Source organism: Vicugna pacos, chromosome X (assembly GCF_048564905.1).
Source record: "Vicugna pacos chromosome X, VicPac4, whole genome shotgun sequence".
Lineage (NCBI taxonomy): Eukaryota > Metazoa > Chordata > Mammalia > Artiodactyla > Camelidae > Vicugna > Vicugna pacos.
Genome location: NC_133023.1, coordinates 87,285,447 through 87,308,682, shown reverse-complemented (window position 1 = coordinate 87,308,682; position 23,236 = coordinate 87,285,447). Strand labels below are relative to the sequence as shown.

Below are 23,236 nucleotides of genomic sequence, written 5' to 3'. Positions count from 1 at the left end.
ATATAGTCTTTGAAGCTTCTTTCCAGAGATAATCTCTCAATGTGATCATAAGGCAAGGATCCTAAAACCTCCCCCTTTATCATAAAAAGACTTTACCTAACATTATGAGCATAACATTCATAATGGTCAAAACAAAATGAGGTATAAAACCAACGTGGCTTGGAGATTCCACTAGAACTGGAAGACTTACCAGTGTTGCCTTGCAATTTCTTCCTTAGACTTCAAACATTTTTCGTTCATTATAGCCCCTCAGACTTTGAATACTGCAGCCCCAGACCTTTCTTCATGACAGTCCCTGTGTGGGCAACTCATTTACCAAGAATAACAATTTCTTAAAAACAAAGAAGCTACTAAATTGATAATACAGAGCAACTCTTTATGTCTCGGTGTCCAACAGGTACTCTTAGAAATTACTGACATATAATAGTAGATGGCAATTCCTGCATTGCTGCCACTGATAGATAAATCTATGCCATGTTATTCCGGCTTTTATTGTCTCTTAAAACAACATCAGATTGATTTTAGAGCAGCAAGGATATAAAATAAATATACAAGATGCTATTCTCATAAAGGAGAGAAAACCCAGCTTTCTTTGTGCCTGAGCACTCTAGTGTCGAAATGGAATGACATTTCTGAGCAACTTCTTGTTTCAACACACAAAAAAATGTATACCTGTTTCATGGTTGACTTGAAAAAAAATGCAGAGCCAGTTTGTTGTAGAAGAAAACTCATAGGACCAAGGGAAAGAAAAACTAGTGTTTTAGTCCTACCTCTGTCGCTAACAAGCTGTACGACCTTTAACAAGTCATTTAAGTTCTCTGCACCTTAGTTTTCACCTCTGTAAAATTTTATGGTCAAATTAGATGACCTTCAAGATCCTTTTTGGTTTTAATATCTTATAATCTAATATGATGAATGCATATAATAACATGTTTATCGTATTTGTAATTATGTACTTATTTGTATGACCTGAAAGCAATATATGACCTCAGAGCTGGCAACTTTCTGAAGATGAAAAGAGACAACGTGGCTGCTGAGGCAGGCTAATAATAACAATACTAATACTTAATGTATTATGAATTCACTAAACAAATATTTTTTGAACACCTACGTGTTACATCAGTGGTAGGTGTAGAAGTGAAAAAGAAATATTCCCTTTCCCTTCACATATAATAGTGAAGGACATGGTTCTGTAGTAGAGAAGTCTTATTAACTAGATACTTAGGGAACGGGATCTTAATTGAGGCTTTTAAAAAAGTAGTACAGCTATCTTTTATTTTGGTCTTTGTGGTTAAAACATTTTATAAAACTGTAGTCCATTTACCACCTTAATAAGTACAGTTTAGTGAACATAATTGAGTTTTACTTTAGTATTTGGAATATTTTTTCAAGCTCATGATTCTGAAATCAGTCCTTATTGTACAGGAAAAGTAAGAGATTGTGATAATGTATATTGGACCAGACCATTTCTTGGGAGATGAGTTTGTTTTTCTTAAAGTAAATTGAAGATGTCTGTTTGCTTAGTTACCATCTTTCTTTTTCTCATAAAAATTGAGTGTAGAACATGAAATAAAATGTTTCATTAATTGGGCTTCAGTTAATTAAGGTTTTACTGTACATAAAATCCTAATTAGGAACATGGGAATCTGGTTGGTTTTGAGGGAAGTAGAATGGTCAGCTTTCAGTGCTGATTTGGTTAGGAACATGGGCTGACTAGATGATGGTATCCAGAAGAGATCAACCAGAAAGGTAAAGGTAAAGCACCCTGAGTTAACTGTTTTTTACTCAGCTTTGTTGAGGTATAATTGACATATGAGATTGTGTAAGCTTGAGATGTATTATGCAAATGGATAAAAGAAGGTAAAATACTTGAGGTGAAGAAAAAAGAGCAGGAGATACATCTATCTTCTATTTGAAGAGCTCTCCTGTGGAAGAGTGAGTAGAATCTCACTTGGAAAGGATCTGAAAAGTTGTCTAGTCCAGTACATCCCTTTATATGTAACCATATAATATTTGAATCCCTTCTACAGCATTCCATGGAATGACTGAGATCAATCATATGGAGAACTTCTGACGCAGACCATTCCACCCATGACAGCCCTTGTTAGCACTTCATCATACTGATCTCAAATACAGAACACATCTAATTCCCTTTCATACCACAGCCTCTCAGATATTTGAAAAACAGTTAAGCATGTCCTGTTTTTGGATCAAATTTTTGCCCCCCAGAATCTTAACAAGTAGACTTGTTCTCCAGAAGGTGGAGCTAACACCAAGAACACTCCACTGCTTAAAAACTGCTGTTGGCTCTCTGCTGCTCACCAGATGTTGTACCAAGTTCCTTGCATGGCATTTAAGGATTTGCCTACCTTTGGCCTTAATTCCCCTAATTTCTCCTATGCTGGTTTTATTCCAACCTCCCTTTACCTTTCTCTGTTTTATTGAGAAGTTATTTATTTTGTCTTCATTCATGCCTGCTCTTCTAGAATAGCCTTCTTTTCCTTCTGAGACCAGTGAACTTTCAAGTAATTGTTCAAGGTCCAGGTTAGATGTCCTCTCTTGTCAAATCTTGTACGCTTCTCTTCATTCCCATCTCCTTCCATCATAAAACTAATCTCTAATATGTTCTTATTCTTATAGCCAAACCTCTTTTAAATCACTTAGAACATTTTATCACATTTAGGTTTTAGGTATTTGCTCAGCTATAATGTGAACTCTTGAGGTTAAATACCATGTCTTGTTCATATTTCTTTCCTCTAGATTTAACATATTTGAAAAAATTAATGTATAAATGATATATAAAGTAGTATTTCATTTCATTGTTCATAAGCTTCATTCAGCAATTTCATGGGATGTTACCTAATTTTACCTTTCCGAAATGTGATTCATCCAATCCAGAACTTCTTTTGTTAGACTTCCATCATATGCTTTTCTTCTCAGCCTTTGTCTTTCCAGGTTGAAGAAGCTTAGTACCTTTTGTTTGTTCCCCACTCCATTAATTAAGTTTTTCTGGATCTTTTCCATATCTGTCATGGACCAGAACACTTAGCAGGAGTGATTGGGGTTGGGTTGGGGAGAGAGGTACCATTGCAACTAATAGCACCATTCATCCTAGGTGAAAATCCAAAACATTGTTACACCACTGTCACCACTTCTTTTCACTCTTGCTTGCTTCTCCCAGGACAGTTTCTAATTCTCACTGAATCATATAGCAGTTGTGATTATTTCCAAGCCAGTAGCTTATTACTAGCTTGTTTTTCTTTGCTCAATAGTGCAAATCCGGAGAGTGCTTTACTTGAAGTTATGTGCATTGTTGTGTGTGGTACTAAAATGGTAGTTCTTACTCTTCCTTTGAACATACATCTTCCAAAGTATTGCAGGTCAGTTCTGAATCAACTTTTCACTGGAATTTATAGAAAATCACAAGATATTTCAAAGCCAACTTTTATTCTCTCAAAAAAGAAGAGGAAGGATAAAGAGGAAAAGTAACAGTTGAATGGGAGCCTGAAATCAGTTTATTTAGGTAAAAGTTTGAAAACAAAAATAACCTCCTTCTGAAACAAACAACAAAACAAAACAAAAACAATAAACAACCACCTAGAGAAGCCATTTCAGACTTTAGCTGCATTAAGAAAGCTGTCATCTGCCACATAGATCAGACATGACAGAAGCTTGCCTGCCTCACCAATAGTCTTTGAATAATGATTCCTTTTGATCACTGAACTTGAGTTACTGAAAGCCCAGATAAGTGATACAATAGATCAGCTAGAACCCAAGAAGTGATGAGCATAGATGAATGCTTTTCCAAATAGAGGGGAACAATAGGAAAACCTTTCATTAGATAAACTATATATTTTCCCCTCCTTGTCAACAAATAGCATTTCAAATTCTTTACCCTAGAGGCTCTGGCAAAATGTTCCTTACCCGGAAGGCTCTAACATAATAAACTGAAGTTATTTGAACAACAATGTTATTTTGGGAATAAATGGTCTAAAAAGTTTGGGAAGTTACTCATGTCACTGGATTTTTATGAGGTTGGATTTTTCCCCAGACCCTTTGAATAGGATTCTAAGGAAAATTAACCCTTTCTTTGAGGATATGGAGGCAAGAACAAGCTGTTAATATTTGGTGTGCATCTCTGCAAACCAACATACTGTTATGGTGAGAAATGAACATTGATTCTCTGAGTTGCCATTTCTATTTCTGAGAAAAATTACACTTGAAAGTCACTGAAAATGAAGCATTTATGCCCTTAAATCCTACATGTATAAATACTATATGTTTGGGCCTTTTACCTTTGCCTTATGAGAGATATTTCTGCCTTAAAATAAATGACATATTTAGGTTCTAATATGTAAGTTGAATCAATAACTAGAAGGAGCTGTTCTAATTTGAAGAAACCCTGGTTGGGGAAATTCATAGCAGGGGATCCTGAGCTCAGTCCTCTTCTGTGGTCTTTTAGGGCTTCTGACCTTCTCTCCGAAGCATTGAATTTTGGCTGTAAGTTCTTTTTTTGCTTGTCCTGGCACTTGCTATGCTGAGAGGCAGCTCTTTAAAACAGGGTAGTGTGAATTTCTACCAAATTGAACTAATGTTGTAAAAAATGGGCCTAAGTTTAAACCAACCAACCAAATGCCAAACAAGAGACTCTTTAAAGCAATTAGACCTGGAAATAAAACTGTATTTGCCTGAATCACTGAACTTAAAGTTCTTAGCACTCTCTGAGCTTGAATATATAGCATAGCAATATTTGATTCGGTTTAATTCACTAAGTCACATGATGGCTTATTTTCATGCTTTGTTATTGCCTTTGAAAAAATCAAAATATTCTTTAAAAATTAACATAATAGTGATGTAATTACATTTTCAATCTGAAAATGGCCTTTGAGACTAATCTGACTGCCTCCTTTCTCAGATGACAAAATTGAGAACCAGAGAAAATGGACTAATGCAGGTCTTGTATAACTTTGGTGTTCTCCCAGTCAGTGGTCTTTCCGATACAGCAAGATGTTCCCTATGCAGTCAAGTCTTTGGGGATTGTTAACTTGAAGAGAACAATAATGAAGGACGTTAAAAATTGCCACTAACTTTCTGCTTCTCTTCATTAGCTTAAGTAGCTAGGCTCAGAATCAGGCTTATTGGAGGGAGGGACTCTGGGTTAGAAGCCAGTAGTTGATGGAACTGGGGAAGGTAGTCCTAGACCATCAGAGTTTCAGAAAAACGCTGACCCAGATAGAAATTTATCCATGGGATACCCTTAATCCTGTAGCAATCCTGTGTTCCTCAGTTCCCAGCTTCTCATCAGTTTGCCCTCCTTTATAAAGCCTAGACTTAGGCTTGGAAAAATCCTTATTCGTATGTAAGTCATCTATTCCTGTTGTTTGAATCCTTTCCACAACTTTCTTGACAAGTCGCCATTAAACACATATCTTCATGCTGTTCAGCTATCCTAGATGCTCTCTTCAGAACATGCTCTATTTGTTCCATGGCCTTTTAAGATGAAGAACCTATGGTTGAGTATAACACTCCAGGTATAGTTTGGGCAGCCCACATTGGATCAAGAATATCATCTTTTTCTTCCCAGAGTCTACATTTCCATTCACAGAGCCTATGCTACATCAGCCATATCATCCTGCCAACTCGTGCTTACAGTCAACTGAACTCTCTTAGTCTCTATACACACAGCATTTTAAAGCCAGTTTCTCCCACGGTGTACTTATGTAGCATAGATTTTTTTAATGCAAAGCAGGATTTTATATATCTGTCTATGAAATTATAACATGATGTACTTGGCTCATAGTTTCATCCTGGCATGAATTTGGGGCATTATGATTGTATCATTCAACATGTTAGCTATTATGACTAGTTCTGTGTGTCTAAAAACTACTTTCTCACCTATGGCATGGATTACAAAAATGTTAAATAGGATGAAGGAAAGGAGATCACTAGAGACAAATTAAGCAAATTAAACCTTAGTATGGTTGTTCATTCACTTATGTGTTAACTTAATTGGTTCCATCATTTGTTTCATATATTGTTTAAACTCATCCAGTAGTATATCATGAAAGACTTTGCAAAATGCTTTGCTGAGTATGAAACACTTACATCTACCCATTTCCCTCTTCTGTCAGTTAGTCAGCATGTTCAAAAGGAAAGTGAAGTCAGTCTGTCAAGACATATTCAAGGGTTTGTCTATGCTGACTACTGGTACTGGATGCTTCCTAGACTCAGAGCTAAGTCAGTACTCTCAGAAATCTTTCATGAGGGCCAGAAACATAAGTGCTATTAACACTACTTCCTCAGGAATCCTGGGCTTTAATTTATTCTTATGAATGGTTCTGTATTCTTTCTATTCCACAAATAAATCTCTTTGATAGAAAAGACTGATGCAAAATAGAGGTTATCTACTTATGGATTCCAAGATTTGTTTGACAACTATCATCATTACACCACTGACTCTTGCAGTGTTCATATTCATTCATTTTTATTCATGCCCTAGATATACCTTAAAAGGCCTCCATCCCTGCATCTTTGGCCTACACATCTTTCACAAGTTGTGTTAGGTTTAGTTAGTCAGACCCTATTCTTGATTAGATGGTATTATTTTCATCTTTTAGCATCACCTTTAAAAAAATCTGACTTTGTGAAAAAGTTCCCAATTGTAGCCATATCTTTATTTTAAGGAAATTTCCCCTTTGTCTTCTGTCAATATTACTAAAATAATGAGGATAAAGGTTATGAAGATGACAGTGACAACAAAAGTATTATAGGAGCTAACGGCTATTAAGCATTTACTATGTGCCAACAGCTATTTTGTCTTAGTCTGTTCAGACTGCTATAACAAAGTAACATAGATTTGGGTAGGTTATAAAGAACAGAAATGTATTTCCTCACAGCTCTGGAGGCTGGGAAGTCCAACATCAAGTTGCCAGCAGATTCAGATTCTGGTGAGGGCCTGCCCTTGCTGTGTCCTCACATGGTGGAAGGGACAAGAGAGCTCTCTGGGGTCTCTATGATAAGAGCACTAATCCTATTCAAAAGGGTTCCACCCAAATGACCTAATCTCTTCCCAAAGGCCCTGTCTTCTAACATTGTCACATTGGGGTTAGGATTTCAACATATGAGTTTTGTGAGGACACAAACATTCAGTCCATAACATATTCAAAGTGCTGTTCCCGTGTTAACTCTTAATTTTTACAACAACCCTTTGAGGTACATTTTATTATCGTCTCCATTTCACATAGGAGCATATGAAAGCAATGGTTAGTAAGTCTCAGTGCTGGAAGCCCTGCATTCTGATTTCATAGCCTGGGATCTAAACCTTTACTCTACAGACCAGGCACTGAAAGGTTGAGTTGTCAGGGGAATCATGATGCAGTCTCAGAACATCTTACAGGCAAACTTTTGGGGTGTACAGAATTAGTTTTTGGCATGCCTCATCTCTTCTACACATTTAATACCCTACTGCTTCTTGTTGCCGACCTCTTGGTTTTCTCTATTTGCAAGCTATCCTTAGCTTTTCAGCTAAACTATAAAGTTCTAGAGAGTATGGTTTATATTTCCCACATACTATAGCCAAGCACAATGTTAAATATGGGTTGTATGTGTAAATCCTTGTGGAATTACAGAAGTGGCAAACTCCTGAATTCATTGCTTAAAAAAAGATAGTAGGTTGCATTCTAGAGGAGAAATGTGTGCATATGCATGTTCAGGAGCTCACATGCATTCTCAAATGAGCTGTGAGTGGTGAGGGGAAACACGCTACCTGGCAGAGAGCGGTGCTCAGTGAAGGTCTGCTAAATGAATCAATGAATGAGCCAGAGAGGCAGAGAATGTTTCCTAGGATTAAGATCAGTATCAATTGCCCCCCTGCCTTATTTCTGCAAAATATATACTCTTTTGAACCATTAACTAATTAATGCACTGTGCTAGTCTTTTATTCAGATGTAAGTCATAGTAATTATGCCAGCAGTTTACTATTTCATTACAAGTTCAATTAGAAACACAAGTGTGTATCTGTATGGAATGTATGTGTATATATATAATCTCCAAAGAGAGATAAGGATATTATGTGTTTTTTGTTTGGGTAAACAGATCAACTCCTAGTGTCTTTCAGCTAGGTGAATGCAGTTTATTATCTTAGTATCTGGGCAAATCTTGAGGTGCAAATTGACTCAGACCTATTCAAATTTAATATCAGACTTTAGACAAATCCTTTCATAACAAAAAATAAATGGAGAACATATGATGGCTTAGGTCTTTTATATATAATTATATGATTCCCAGAGGGGAGTTATAATTGAATTATAAGCTTCCTCATGAGTATTCTAGCCTGTGTTTAGAGAACCGCGAAGCAGAGCTGAGCAATTTTTTTTTTCACCAGCTAGAATGTGAACAAGACACCCTATAATTCAATTATAACTAGCCTCCAGGAACCATAAAATCATATTATAAAGTAGTTTGGGGGAACTGGAAAACTGAATGTTTTTCAATACATTGTATATGTTTTAAATGATAATTTGATAATTTTACTTTACCTCTCACCTTTCCAAATCACACAGGTACAAGGACACATTTTGTGACCTTATTCTCATGTACTTTTCGGAATTTTTGGAATAAGTTACCATCCTGAGAAGTCCTTAGCTTACACTTCTTTGTAGGATTATCTGTACATACATACACACCACTTAAACTCTTTGGTCCTCTATTTTCCTAACTATAAAATGATAAGATTCGATTTAGATGATATTTAAAGTACTTTCCAACACTAACATTCACTGAGTCTATTATTGATCAGGGTTTTTCGGAGCAACAGACCAATGGGATTGATCAATTGATCTATCTATTTTATATACCTCTCTTGCTCTCTCTCTACACACATACATACACACACACACACACACACACACACACACACACATATCTGTATATATCTTTATCTCTCTCTCTGAGGGAGAGAGATTTTAAGGAATTGGCTAACATGGTTGTAGAGGCTGGCAAATCCCCAAATCTGCAGGGTAGACTGGCAGGCTGGAGACCCAGGGAAGACTTAATGTTAAGTCTGAAGTCTGGAAGCAAAATTCCTTCTTTCTCAGGGCACCTCCTTATTTTCTCTTAGGCCTTCAGCTGATTGGATGGGACTTTTCATTATGGAAGATAATCTCCTTTACTCAAAGTCTACTGATTTAGATGTTGATCATACTCAAAAAGATACTTTCACAGCAACATCTAGACTGGTATTTGACCAGTAAGTGAATACCATTCCCTAGCCAAGTTCACACATAAAATTAGCCATCCTAAGTCTGTACAGCAAGAGAATTTTGTACTACTCAGGATCTGCTTCTCCAGATTGTGGATTATCTTTTAGGAATATGCATGTAAATTAGGAAGGTGAAACTTTAGCTCTGAAGCTTTGGTATAATTTAACATTGTCATGAGTATTATATATGAAAGTAGCTATTTTTATTTGTAACAAACTCATCCTAAGAAATATGCCTTCAGAAAAGGAAACTGACGTGTTTAAATCTATTTCCTATTGAAGACTTGCTCAAATTTTCCATTTTATAAATAGCTGATGGTACAATAACTCTCCACAGAAAACCCACCCTGTCTGCTCTTCCACCATCTTACCATCATATGGAGGTTTCCTCTGAGTAACTAATAGTTGTGGTGGCTATATAAATTTTTAATATTTGAACTAGTTTTTATTAAAAAGTAATACACGTGTACATCAATGCTCATAGCAGCAACATTCATAATAGCCAAAAAGTGGCAACAACTCAGATGTCTATCAGCTAGTCAATGAATAAACAAAATGTGGTCTGTCCATACAATGGTGAATATTATTTGGCCATAAAAGATTATGAAGTTCTGATTCATACTGTGGTAATGATGAACATTGAAAACATGCTAAGTGAAATAAGACATTAACAAATGGCCACATGCTGTATGATCCCATTTATATGAAGCATCATAAATAGGTAAATCATACAGCAGAATGTAGATTTGTGGTTTTCAAGGGCTGAGGAGGAGAGTGGGAAATGGGGAATGACTGCCAGTGGGTACAGGGTTTCTTTCTGAGAGGATGAAGATATTTTAAAATCAATTATGGTAATGGTTGTACAACTCTATGAATATACTAAAAACCATTGAATTGTACCTGTTAAATAGATGAATCGTATGGTATGTGAAATATATCTCAATAAAGCTGTTGAAAAGTAATACACACATAGGAAAAGTTTCAAACAACATTGAAGAGTATATAGGAAAAGTGAAGTCTCCCTCTCACTCCCACCCCAGTCTGCACTTACTTCTCGACCCGTTTCCTACTAGTAAACCACTGTTAATGTCTTGTTTTGTCCTTTGATTCTTCAGTCAATGGTGAAACACTGTTTTGTCCCTTGATTTTTTTCCCTCAGTGATGTTTTAAAACTTTCTGTATCAGCACATATACAGCTTTAACATGCTTTTGAACAGCTGTCTAGTACTCCTTTATGTGGATACATCAGAATCTATTTAAACTTTTCCCTCCTGAGGAATTCTTAGATTTTACCAGTGCTTGCAAAAATGCGGCATAGACATTCTTTCATATCTATTCACAAGACAGTACAAAAATATATCTGTAGGATAAATTCTTAGACACAGAATTGTCTAGTCAAAGAGAATGTGCATTTTAGATTTTGATGGGGATTGATTGCCTCATTCCCTATACAATAATTAGACCAATTTAGACTCCCATTGACAGGGTTGAAAGTGCTTATTTCTCCTAATTAACTCTGGATATATCAGACTTGTTAATCTTTGTCAATATGACTGGTAAGAAATTTTTTTTTCATTGCAGTTTTTAGTTGTGAACAAAGTTGAACATATCTTATATTTTGTCATATGTATTTTTCCATGTGAATTTTCTGTGTGCTTTGTTCACATGTCTATTGGAAGATTGGTTTTTTAATTATTGATTTATAAGAGCTGTCAAACATTAAGGAAATTAGCCTCTTGTCTGTCATAAATGTTGCCTAGATTTCCCACTTTTTCATTTGTCTTTATCTGCTGTTTATGGTACTTTTTGGATGGATACTTTTTTAACGTGTTCACTTTGTTGCATTCAAATAGATTGGAAAGTACAATGGAAAATATAGTCCAAACTAAAATCACAGCTTTATGTGACTTTTTTTTTTAAAATTAAGCCATGAAGTCCCCTCTGGAGGAAACCCTCAAATTATCAGTTCTGTCAGTATTCCACTTCTCAGACCCTTGTCCTTATAGATATCAAATATTCCTTAATTCTCATTCTGAAATTTGCTTTTAAAAAGGGTATGTTTTGGTTGTTTATTTTTAATTGGGCACAGATTGATCAATAAAAGCATGATAACATTGAACAGATTTCAAATCTTTTCTCCTTTGCCAGGGCATTCTCACTTCACTCCATATAACAGCTGCCACAGTGCTTACATTATTTGCTAATTTAACTCTATTACTCCTTTCTCATATACCACATAAGATCCTTTACAACACACAATTTTGTAATGGAGACAAAAAGAAACATAAAGTAGTTTAAAGTAGAAAATGCAATTAAAAACACAGAAGACCTGACAATAGGGTATTAGCTGTTTGGATTACTTTCCTTTTCTCTTCCCTCCCTCCCTCCATCTCCCCTTCCTCTCCCTCATGTCTATTTTAGTTTTCTCATTGTTTCCTTTTTTTACTTCCTTCTTTCCTTTCTCCTTCCCCCTCTCTTATGAAAGCAGTACACACTCACAGTAAAATAAATCACCTGTGTATGTAGACAGATAGAGAGAGATCATTACAAACAGGATATAAAGTATGTATATCCTACTCTACCCCCGCCCCAACTCTCCATTCACATGCCCCTTCAGAAGGTATAGGTTTTCTTTATATATTTTTCTTGAAATTTTCTATGGGAATACAAATGGGTATGTGGGTGTGTGAGTGCAGTATATTATCTTGCAAATATATTTGCATACAAATTAGTGTGAGTCCCTTCAGAATGATCATCTCAGACTATAAACTAATTCAAGTGCTATCACTGCTAAAACTTTTCTTAGGGTTTCTTTCTGACTGTTGCTTTTAGACCTTGGGAGTTATCATGAAATATTTTCACTGGTGGAATTTGTTCTCTTTGAAGATGGATTTGATTTTGGGGAGCAAGCGAATGCTATTTGGAGTCAAGTCTGCTGAATATAGGTGTTCAAAATATGTAGTATAACCTTTGACCAAAAACTCTATAGAGTAATAAAGCTGATTTTTAAGCAGCTTATAAACACTAAAGATAATTATTAATGAGGAACTCTAAAAATGTTTTGAGTCATTGCAACATTGTTTGTATGTTTATGGCATCACAAGGTGACAGAATCAATGAAGGAGCCACACCTCATTTGGATGTATGAATTCTGCTGTGCTGGTTTTTGGATGTCAGAGTTCTACTTATAAAATTTGCCTTAGTTCCCCTCCTTAAGAGCCTAAGAAGCCTGATTCTGGGTCAGCAGTGTGGTACATCCGGCAACAGACTCTGCTCCTGACAGTAGCCCTGAGGGGTATAATGACAATCGCAGAGGTGAGGAAGAGCCCCCTGGATTGTTTTGGCAGTCTTTAATAACCCATTGTACAATAGGTCTTTCTTTTTTTAAAGTAGTCTATTTTTTAAAAAGTGCCTGATTATAGTCTGTTCTGGAACAGATGTGTTGTTTTAGTTTGGCTTAAATTCATTTCTTATTTCTTCAGAGAATCAAGATACACATCTTTCAACACTCTTTATCATCATTCACATTGAGACACTTAAAAAAAAACTTTTCAAAAGCTGTCACTTAATGAAATCATTATTGTGTCCCAATGTGCAAGAGTTTCTTGCTTAAGGACAGCTTGTATTTTCATTGGCTTTGTTGGCCAGTATAGAAGCTTAAGAATTAAATTAATGAAGGGCACAATAATAATCTATGGTCATTCTTGCCTAGTTTAGGTAAGAATTGTGGCACAAGTAATGGCTTTTTTTTCCAATCTGTAACATGTGCAAATGCTAGATGCAACAGAACTAGGAAAAATAATGCACTGTGATTATAAAGAGGATTTGTGGTACTATGTGTGAGGCATGAAAGAAAGTAATTATAAAAGCTGTTCTTAAGAAATGAGTCTTCGTTTCTAAATATGATAGGGTAGATAGGAGGAGGCCCATGACTGAGGCTTTTACTAAGAGCCCTGACTTTCAAAATGAGGAAGAGTCCTCTACATTAACTGCACATTTCCTTCAACATTTTTTTTTTTCAGATGAAATGTGATGGGGCAACCCTATGTTAATTAACTATTTTAAATATATAACTGTTTGGATCCACAATGAAGCCCTTACCAGGCCACCTCAGTTCTTGTTAAATAAGGACTTTCACGTTCCTATTCACTGGTTCGTTCCTTTTTGGAACGTGGCCGGTCACTGCAACTGAATGGGCAAAGTATGGGTAGAATTGTCTTCACGTGGTTTTATTCAAATTATTTGACAAAAATGTCATTCCTTCATTCAAAAAGCATATGTTGAATACCTACTATGTGCTCATCACTGTGGTAGATACTGGGAACATGGAAATGAAGATGATGGCATCTGCCCTTGAAGAGCTCATAGTCTGAGGACAGAGGCTGGAATGAGGGGAGGATCTGATAATTAGAACAATGAATTATAAAAGGTGTTGGGAAAAAGTCTCTTTGTGGCATTGATTGACTATACTAAAGGCTTTCTCAATCTCTTCTTCCATTAAATAAATAAAAGGCAAACCTGAATTCAAATCCCAGCCCTGCCACTTACTAGCTGCCAGACCTGGTGCAAGTTCTCCAAATTGCTTGAGCCTCTGTTTTCTCTTTGTAAAATTGAGATAATAACAATTACTTCATAGGATTTGGGTGAGCTTTATAATTTATGCATGTAGTGTGACTAAACTTTTGTGAACAGTCAATAAAAGGCAGCTAGGATCATGATTATTAATATATAACTTGCTTATATGGATTGCAGTCGTGTGGCTGAATTTTTTTTTCTTTTTGGAAACAAGATTTTTACAATTTAGAGAGTGACAAACATTAGAAAAGGAAATGACTGTATTTTCCCAAAGCCTTACACGTGCTTGTAGATCACATCAAACGTGCTTTTGCGGCTATGCATTTTTTATCTGTCCAGCATGGCATGCATATTATGCTTGCCTTAAACACAATAGTTTCATTTGCCACTTAACTCCTGTCTCACACACTTTTCCTTCATATTTCCCTTGCAAGGGTCATGCCAAGAAAAACTGCACAGAAAAATGTTACCCTTCCCTCCTCCTCATGTCTCCTTTCTGTTCTCTGATATCTTCCCTGTCAAGTTGAAGCCTCAAAATTGGACTCACTTTAGGACATGAAAAGCCAGCATTGAATAAAGAAACAAAATACTTCAACCTGACTTATGGCCAAAACTTATGTGTGCTGTTTTCCTCTCTCTTTCCTTTATGTTCCTGGTATCAAGCTTTCTCTACTTAATGTTGAAACATTCAGTCATTGGGAAAAAGTCAGTCAAATTATTTGGCAGTTTATAGACAGTTTTTTTTTTAAACTGACTGCATTTCTGGAGCTTTTTGACATTATGATATGTTGGTACAGAAGTAAATATATCTTTCAGATGAGAGATAATATTTGCGTTGGAGTAGGAGTGTCAACTTAATCACATTTTTTTTGTTAACTGACTATTAAGCCTAAATTCATTTTTAGTTTATTGCTAGTTAAAAGCCCAATAAGTAAATTTCCTTCCTTAGTAAATTCAATAAAGGACAGCACACTGTGTATGTGCATATTAAGAAATAGGTGTGTATCATGTGCCAGGTCTTGTGGTACATACTGAGGAGGCAGGTGAGATGTTACCTCCTTCCCTCATCGTAAAGAAGTGCCACAGCGTTAACAGAGGTTTACTCTAGAAATTTGGTGCGGGCTGTGATGGAGCTATGAACAGATAAGACAGGGCAATTAACTATCATCCATTCATTTAAAAAATATTTCTTGAGCACCTACTATATACTAGTAACTATGCAAAGCATTAGGCATTTAGCAATTAAATAGACAGACACAGTCTCTGCTTTATGGAATTAATAATTGAGACAGATAGGAAATAGTCATAAAATTAAAATTGTGATAAGTATGTTGAAGGATAATTACCAGGTGCTATAAAAATATATCAGGGGCCTTAAACTCAGTCTGGTGGACAAGGAAGGCTTCCCTAAGTAAATGACATTTAAGTTGAAAGGGGAAGGAAAGGCAGGAATGACTAATGCAAAGAAAGTAGGACAACAATTTGTGGCGATAGGACAGTAGTTCTCATCTGGGGGTGATTCCCCCCACCTCAGGGGACATTTGGATATTCCTGGAGACATATTTTGATTGTCACAACTTAGGAGGAGATGCTACTTAGCATCTGGTGGACAAAGGCCAGGGACGCTACTAAACATGCAATGCACAAGGCCCCTCCCTCCCCCAACAAAGAATTTTCCAGCCCCAAATGTCAGTAGTGATGAGGTTAAGAAATTCTCCATTAGATTCTAGGAAAGGAGAGGAAGGTCAGTGTACTGGAAAAAAGCACAGAAATAGTACAAAAGAAACCTGAGTTCAGTTCAGCAAACTTTATTGAGTATTTGTAATGTATTAGGTATGAGAGTAAAAGACATCATTCCTATCCTTAATGAGCTTCATCTAGTAGAAAAAACATAGGTAAACCCCAGAAATAATACAAGTGATATAAATAATCCTGTTGTGCAAAGGGATGCCTAACACATGTTGAAGAGGTCAGGAAAGGCTTCCCCACAGATAAGATACTTGACTAGATTTTAAATTGTGAATAGGAATTAATCTTTCTGAAACCTTTGGAATTCCTGATGACAGAGAATTAGAAAATGGACTACAGAAAGTTAGAAATGGAGTAGGGAGCCAAAATTAAGGCTTAGGAGCACACAACAAGGGTGTAGTATTACCTAAGCTAGCAAACAGGCTCATCCCAGTGAGTCTTGGAGCCAAAATACAAATGGAGACTCAAGCCTGCGACCTGACCCCCTTCCTTGGCATTCCCAGCTCTATGTAGACCATTTGGGCAAGGAAGTGTAGGGTGCAACGTGGTCTGAATGGAGGAGAAATCAGGCTCAGTGTGGGTGTGGCTCCCTGGCTCTGCAACATTCTTATTCTGCAAGCAGGAGATAGTCTAGGTGAGAGCCAATTCAGGGTCCTCTAAGGTGGGGTATAGGGCAAGGGTGTCAGCAGCTAGAAAACCCAGAAAATAAAGCTAGAGGTTTAGAGTCAGGTAGGTAGTTACAACTCAGGGCCCAGGAAACACTGATTACCGTAGATAACGGATGTACTCTGGATTTAGGATAGTTTCAAGATAGTAAACATGAGACATAAATAGCATCTTCATCCTGAAGCCCCAACCTCTGAAACAACTGACACAACCAGAAGGTTCCTGTGGATCTTCTGCTAGTGAAGGAACCAGTACAAAAGTATTGCAGGTAAGTGGCTGTTTCTTCAAAATAATTAAAAATTTGAGTTATCTAGTGTTCATTCTTCTGAAATGTTCTTTTTTGCGGTGCAGGATTGTAGCTAGAGATTGTATAGGAGGTTTAGTTGATTGTATCTTGACCCTTGGGTCTACACTGTAACTAAATTCTGGTACTAGTTTAATTACCTCATTGTAGAGCTATGGAATTTCTAAAGCTAACGAGGTTTTTAGAGCTCATATAGTCTAATGGGCTTCAAAATTTTATTTTCATTTTTTAAACAACAGAAACTTCTGTTTTTGAGGTAGTGTAGCTTAGTGGTTAAGAGCGTGAATGGTGGAGCCAGGCTGCCTGGATTCAACTTTGCTTTTTTTATTTACTAGCTATGAGAACATGGGCAAGGTACTTAACTTCTCTGTGCCTCAGTTATCTCATCTGAAAAATGGGGATCATGTGAAGATTAAATAAGCTAATGCCTAAAAAAGCACTTAGGAGACTGCTTGGCATAAAGAAAATGTCATTAAAATGCTTACCATTCCTCCCAAAAGTTATCTTTTATGAAACCCAAACCTATAGAGCAGGCAAAAGATGAGCTATTCTGGTTGAATGGGAGAGGATAGCAGAAATGACAGGGCTGATCAGCCACGCCCCACCCTGCAACCACTACTTCTGTGGATCCATTCTTTTTCTTCCAGTAGAGGCAGCCTGAAAAGTCTTTGAAAACCTGAAAATAATTTGAAAACTACCAATCTAAGCCAGTCACCTCTTTCTGCAAATGAGAAAATTGGTTTAGGGGTATTGACTCATTTAATCTTCACAAAAGTTCCCATTTTTAAAAACTGAGGTTCAGTAACTTGCTCAAGGTCATGCTGCTAGTGAAACTGCAGAGATGGAATTTGAACCCATGCAGAAAAGCTAGTCAAAAGATATGGATATTTTTACATGTTGACTTCCACTTCTAGGGCCTTCCCCAAAGAGGACTTTGACAGTCATAGATTACATATTTGATTTTGGAGTTATCTCTTAACTTTGTTTAAATTAAATTAGAGCATAGTAAATTAGAATATAGTAAATTTTCAATCAATATTAGCTATTTTTTCTTCCTTAAGATTTTCAGTCACTTTCTACTGTCTTCTTATAGTAATCTTAGCTACTACCATGTCAACATACTACCTTAAAATTTATCTGATGAAATTTATGCCACTTTTGGAAAATGTGTTTGAGGGAACAGCCATTTCTCTGTTACCGTTTTATGTTGGCAAATCCTGAAACATTTGTGTTCTGCTCATAAAAGCACTTGGTGGGGCAAGCAGGGGAGTGGGAGTTGCCTTATCTGTGTTGTTTGAGATCTGTTAATATCTGTTCATTGGATTGCAGTTGTTTTTATTTTAACAATATTAGTCTTCATGTGCAAAATGAACTAAATGTCCTTTTCACATTATTGTTATGGTGATGATGATGATATATTTAAAGGAGATGAGAAATCTGGTTGCTTCCTTTGATTAGGTTTTTTTAGATACTTGGTTGTGTGGCACTATGGGAGGAGCTGAGCTTGCTCCTGCAAGAGGGCAAGCAAGGTTTTGGTAACTCTAGTTGGGCTCCCTCCAGTATACAGTGTCTTCATTTAAAACCAAATGTGTTAAATTTCTCCACTTCATCCAATTACTTCAGTAATTGAAAAGGACAGCATTCTGCTTTAATTATGTGTTCTTGTTTCTGCATTGCTTTTAATTTATGAAACGATAAAAAGTAAAGCAATGCAAAAACAACCATTTGAAGAGCCATTTGGTGCTGTTCCTGTTTGACCCTGTCCATTTGAGATTTGCAGATTTTCTGTGAATTTGGTCTGTCTCCCTAAGCGTGGTTGGTTAACTTCACTGCTTATTTTCAACAGCACATTAAATGTCCCCTGAGACCCTGCTTTCTGGCTGACATTTGATACTGTTTCTGCTGTCACTTTGAAGATTCTGTACTTCTCCAGCTGTCAGGTTCTGGAATAATCTGTCTGTGTTGCTTACATCAGAATCATCTAGAAATTACAAGGAAATGTGAATGGGAATGTGATCACATCAGTATTTCTAATGAGCACTTTTTTACTTCCTATAGATAATAGAAAATATTAGAATTAATAATAATAATGATAATGATAATAGAAGGAGGATGAAAGCAGAGAGGGGGAAGAGGAAGATACCATCAAGAAAGTGAAATGCACCCCATAAAATGGGAGAAAACATTTGCAAACCATATATCGATTAATGGACTTATATCCAGAATATATAAGAAACTTGTTACAAGTCAAAATATAAAAATAAATAATCTAGTTTGAAAAATGGGTGGAATCAGCAAGATGGTGGTATAGAAGGTATCACACTCATATACACCCTCAGCAACAATAATTTGACAGCCATCTGTGGACAAAAGTACCTTTGCAAATAATGCTGACAAGGGCTTGATTTCCAGAATATACAAACAGCTCATACAACTCAATAACAAAAAAACAAACAACCCAATCCAAAAATGAGCAGAAGACCTAAACAAGCAATTCTCCAATGAAGACATACAAATGGTGGCCAATAGGCACATGAAAAGAAATTCTCAATATCGATAATTATCAGAGAAATGCAAATCAAAACTACAATGAGGTATTACCTCACACTGGTCAGAATGGCCATCGTTAAAAAAGTTCACAAACAATAAATGCTGGAGAGGGTGTGGAGAAAAGGGAACTCTCCTACACTTTTGGTAGGAATGTATTTTGGTGCAGCAATTATGGAAAACAGTATGGAGATTCCTTAAAAAACTAAAAATAGCTTTACCCAATGATCCATCAATCCCACTCCTGGGCATCCATCCAGAGGAAACTCTAATTCAAAAAGATACATGCATGTCAATGTTCATAGCAGCACTACTTACAATAGCCAAGATATGGAAAGAGCCTAAATGTCCATCAACAGATGATTGGATAAAGAAGTGGTGGTGTGTATTGTGTGTGTGTGTGTGTGTGTATATAAATATAGTGGAATACTACTCAGCCATAAAAAATAAAATAATGCCATTTGCAACAACATGGATGGATGTGGAGATTGTCATACTAAGTAAAATGAGCCAGAAAGAGAAAGAAGAATATTGTATGATATCACTTATATGTGGAACCTATAAAAATGATACAAATGAGCTTATTTACAAAACAGAAACAGACTCATAGACATTAAAAAATAAACTTATGGTTGCCAGGGGTGAAACAGGAGAGTGGGGAGATAAATTGGGAGTTCTGGATTTGCAGATACTAACTACTACATATGAAATAGATAAACAACAAGTTTCTACTATATAGCACAGGGAACTATATTCAATACCTTATAATAGCCTATAATGAAAAAGAATATGAAAAGGAGTATATGTATATATATATATATATAACTGAATCACTATGCTGTACACCAGAAATTAACACAACATTGAAAACAGACTCCACTTCAATAAAAATTTTTTTTTTGATGTGGGACTACATCAAACTAAGAACCTCTGTATATAAAAGGTAACAACTGATAAAATTAAAAGACAAACTAGGGAGAGGGAGAAAATATTTGCAAGTATCTGATAAGAGGCTAATATCCAAATATAACTCAATCGCAAAGAAAGAAAGAAAGAAAGAAAGAACCTGATTTTAAAAATGGGAAAAGATCTGAATAAATGTTTTTCCAAATAAGACACACAAATTGTCAATAAGTATATGAAAAGGTGCTCAATATCAAAAACATCAGATAATGCAAATCAAAGCCACAATGAGCTATCACCTCACATGTGTTAGGATGGTTATTATCAAAATGACAAGAGATAACAATTATTAGGGTGTGGAGAAAAGTGAACCCTTGTGCACTGTTGGTAGGAATATAAACTGATACCTCCATTATAGGAAACATTGTGGAGGTTCCCTAAAAAATTAAAAATGAAACCATGACGTGATCCAGGAATTCTACATGAATATGTATCCAAAGAAAACAAAAACACTAATTAGAAAATATTTGTGCAGCCACATGTTCATTGTAGCATTATTTACAATAACCAAGATATGGAAACAATCCAGGTGTCCACTGATGGATGAATGGATAGTGAAAATGTGATTTTTATATATACACACACAAAATGAAATACCATTCAGCCATAAAAAAAATGAAACCTTGCCATTTGTGAAATGGGTAGACCTTGAAGGCATTATACTAAGTGAAATAAATCAGACAGTGAAAGACAAATGCTGTATGATCTCACTTATATGTGGAACCTAACAAACAAACAAACAAACAAACAAAAACAAAACAGAACACACACACACACACACACACACACACACACACAGACCCAGACTGCTAGGTACAAAGAATAGATTGGGGTGGTTGCCAAAGGCAGAGAGTGGGGGGGTGAGTGAAATGGATGCAGGGGATCTAAAGGTACAGATACCCTGTTATAAAATAAATAAGTCATGAAGATGTAATGTACACCATGGTGACTATGGTTAATAATATTGTATTGCATATTTGAAAGTTGCTAAGTGAGTAAATCTTTAAAGTTCTCAACACAAGAAAAAAACTAACTATGTGTAGTGACAGATGTTAACTATACATATTGTGATGATCATGTCACAATGTATACAGATATCAAATCTTTCCTTTATATACTTGAAACTAATACAATGCTATATGTCACTTATACCTCAACTTAAAATATAAATAAATACAATATTAGTAGATATTTTCCTTTTTCATATTTAAAAAGATGATTTCATTTACTTTTATTTTCTATCAGTTGTGAACATTTAAAATGTTATCACTTTATCCTATATACATATCTTGGACATTGAGACCTATACTGATGTGGGATGCTGAGTAGGAAGGTACACAGGAGTTTTTATTCCCTCCTTGATGAAAACAACAACAACAAACATATGTGCATTTTACTTGAGTGTTCAAAGCAGACTTATTCATGATAGCCAAGAAAAAAAAAAGATATTCACAAAATGTTCATCACATGATGAATGGATAAACAAAATGTGAAACGTTTTTTTCACACTGTTTCCAGGGAATATATTCAACCATAAAAAGAAATAAAGTTCTGATACATGCTGCAACATGGATAAGCCTCAAAAACATGATGTTATGTGAAAAAGCTGCATGCACAAGGCCATATATTGTATGAGTTCATTTATATGAAATGTCCAGAATAGCCAAATCCATAGGGATAGAAAGTAGATTTTTGTTTACCACTATGGGGAGAGGGCAATGGAGAGTCACTGCTAGTGAGTATGGGATTTCTCTCTGGGGTGATAGGAATATTCTGGATTTAGATAGTGGTGATGGTTGCACAGTTATGTAGTTATACTAAAAATCACTTACTTGTACACTTTAAAAGACTGTATTTTATAATGTGTGAATTAGATATCAATGAGGAGAAGACTAATTAGCAAACATTGAGCACTTACTGGAATACGGACATTAGGTTAATAAGCATTTTGCCATACATGGTCATATTTATTGTTCAAAACAACTGTGTGTGCATAGGTACAATATGTCTTCCTCCATTTTACAGATGTGAAAATTGAAGCTTCATAATGTTACTCAAGTTACTTCATAATTTACCCAATGTCCTATAGGCTTAAAAGTCCAAGGACTGGAATTTAGAATCCACATAGTCATCCTGCACTCATGACTACCATGTATTCTTCCTGTCTATATTTCTTATAATAACTTTAATATATAATTAACATACTCTATAGTTTGCCCATTTAACTGAATCACCCATCAGTGTTTGAGTATCTTCACAGAGAGATGCAACTGTTACACTAGTCAATTTTAGGACATTTTCATCATCTTATAACACAGTACCCCCCATCCCCCAGCCCTAAGCAACCACTAATCTGTCACTGTGCCTGTAGATTCTTAGTACCACCTATAGCCATTTGTATCACTGTATTATCTGTTAAAATTGTGTTAGTCCATGTACATACAACCAAGGAATTATGAGATGGTAAAATTCCTTTTAAAAATGGTTTGGAAAACTCCACTGCTAGAAAAAAGGATACCTGAATATGATTTAAATGGACTTCTGAAGGCAAAGGAGGGACATTACAGGGATCAATTTGCCCTGTTTCTGGAAATACATTATTTTACTGAGGAGCTGGGTCTACTGAAAAAAAAAAAAAAGGAAATCTGTATTTGCAAAGAGTATATTTTGCTTCTAAGAAAGAATACAGAAATTATCAGGAACTTTCTTTGCCTTTGAAATTGGCACAATGCCTTGGCACAATGCCCTCTAGCTAAATGGTTTCGCTAAGTGGCTTTGTAAGAAAACCTTTCCTATTCTCCTTGTCCCGAAGCTACTACTTTTCCTCCTGACCCTCTTGACTTCAGTTTGAGTATATGTCTTCCAGTTAACAAGTAATTTGGGGGAGTGTCAAAAGGTAACTCGTGTCCCATGGGTTACAATTAACCTAAAAATTAAAAGGTGGAGTTTAAAATCCTCATTAAGTATAAAAAAAACATAAAAAGGGGTTTCTGAATTGGAGTTGGATTTAGAAAGTCACCTTTGAATTAATGAAACTGACCGTACTTGACTATGTACCAGGCTAGGTATTTGAGAGGATACATATTTGAGAGAGGATCTGTATTATAGTTTAGTAGCGATTAATGGTTCAGGCAAAATGAGTAGGAAAAAAATTCTTTCTGGGAGCCTTTTTC

General features: G+C 35.9%; 1 protein-coding gene across 1 annotated transcript in view; it reads left to right on the top strand.

Annotated features, from left to right (window-relative positions):
• The window catches only part of TENM1 (teneurin transmembrane protein 1), a 706,272-nt gene that overhangs the window by 113,830 nt on the left and 569,206 nt on the right, over nucleotides 1-23,236 (top strand). The window lies entirely within an intron of this gene.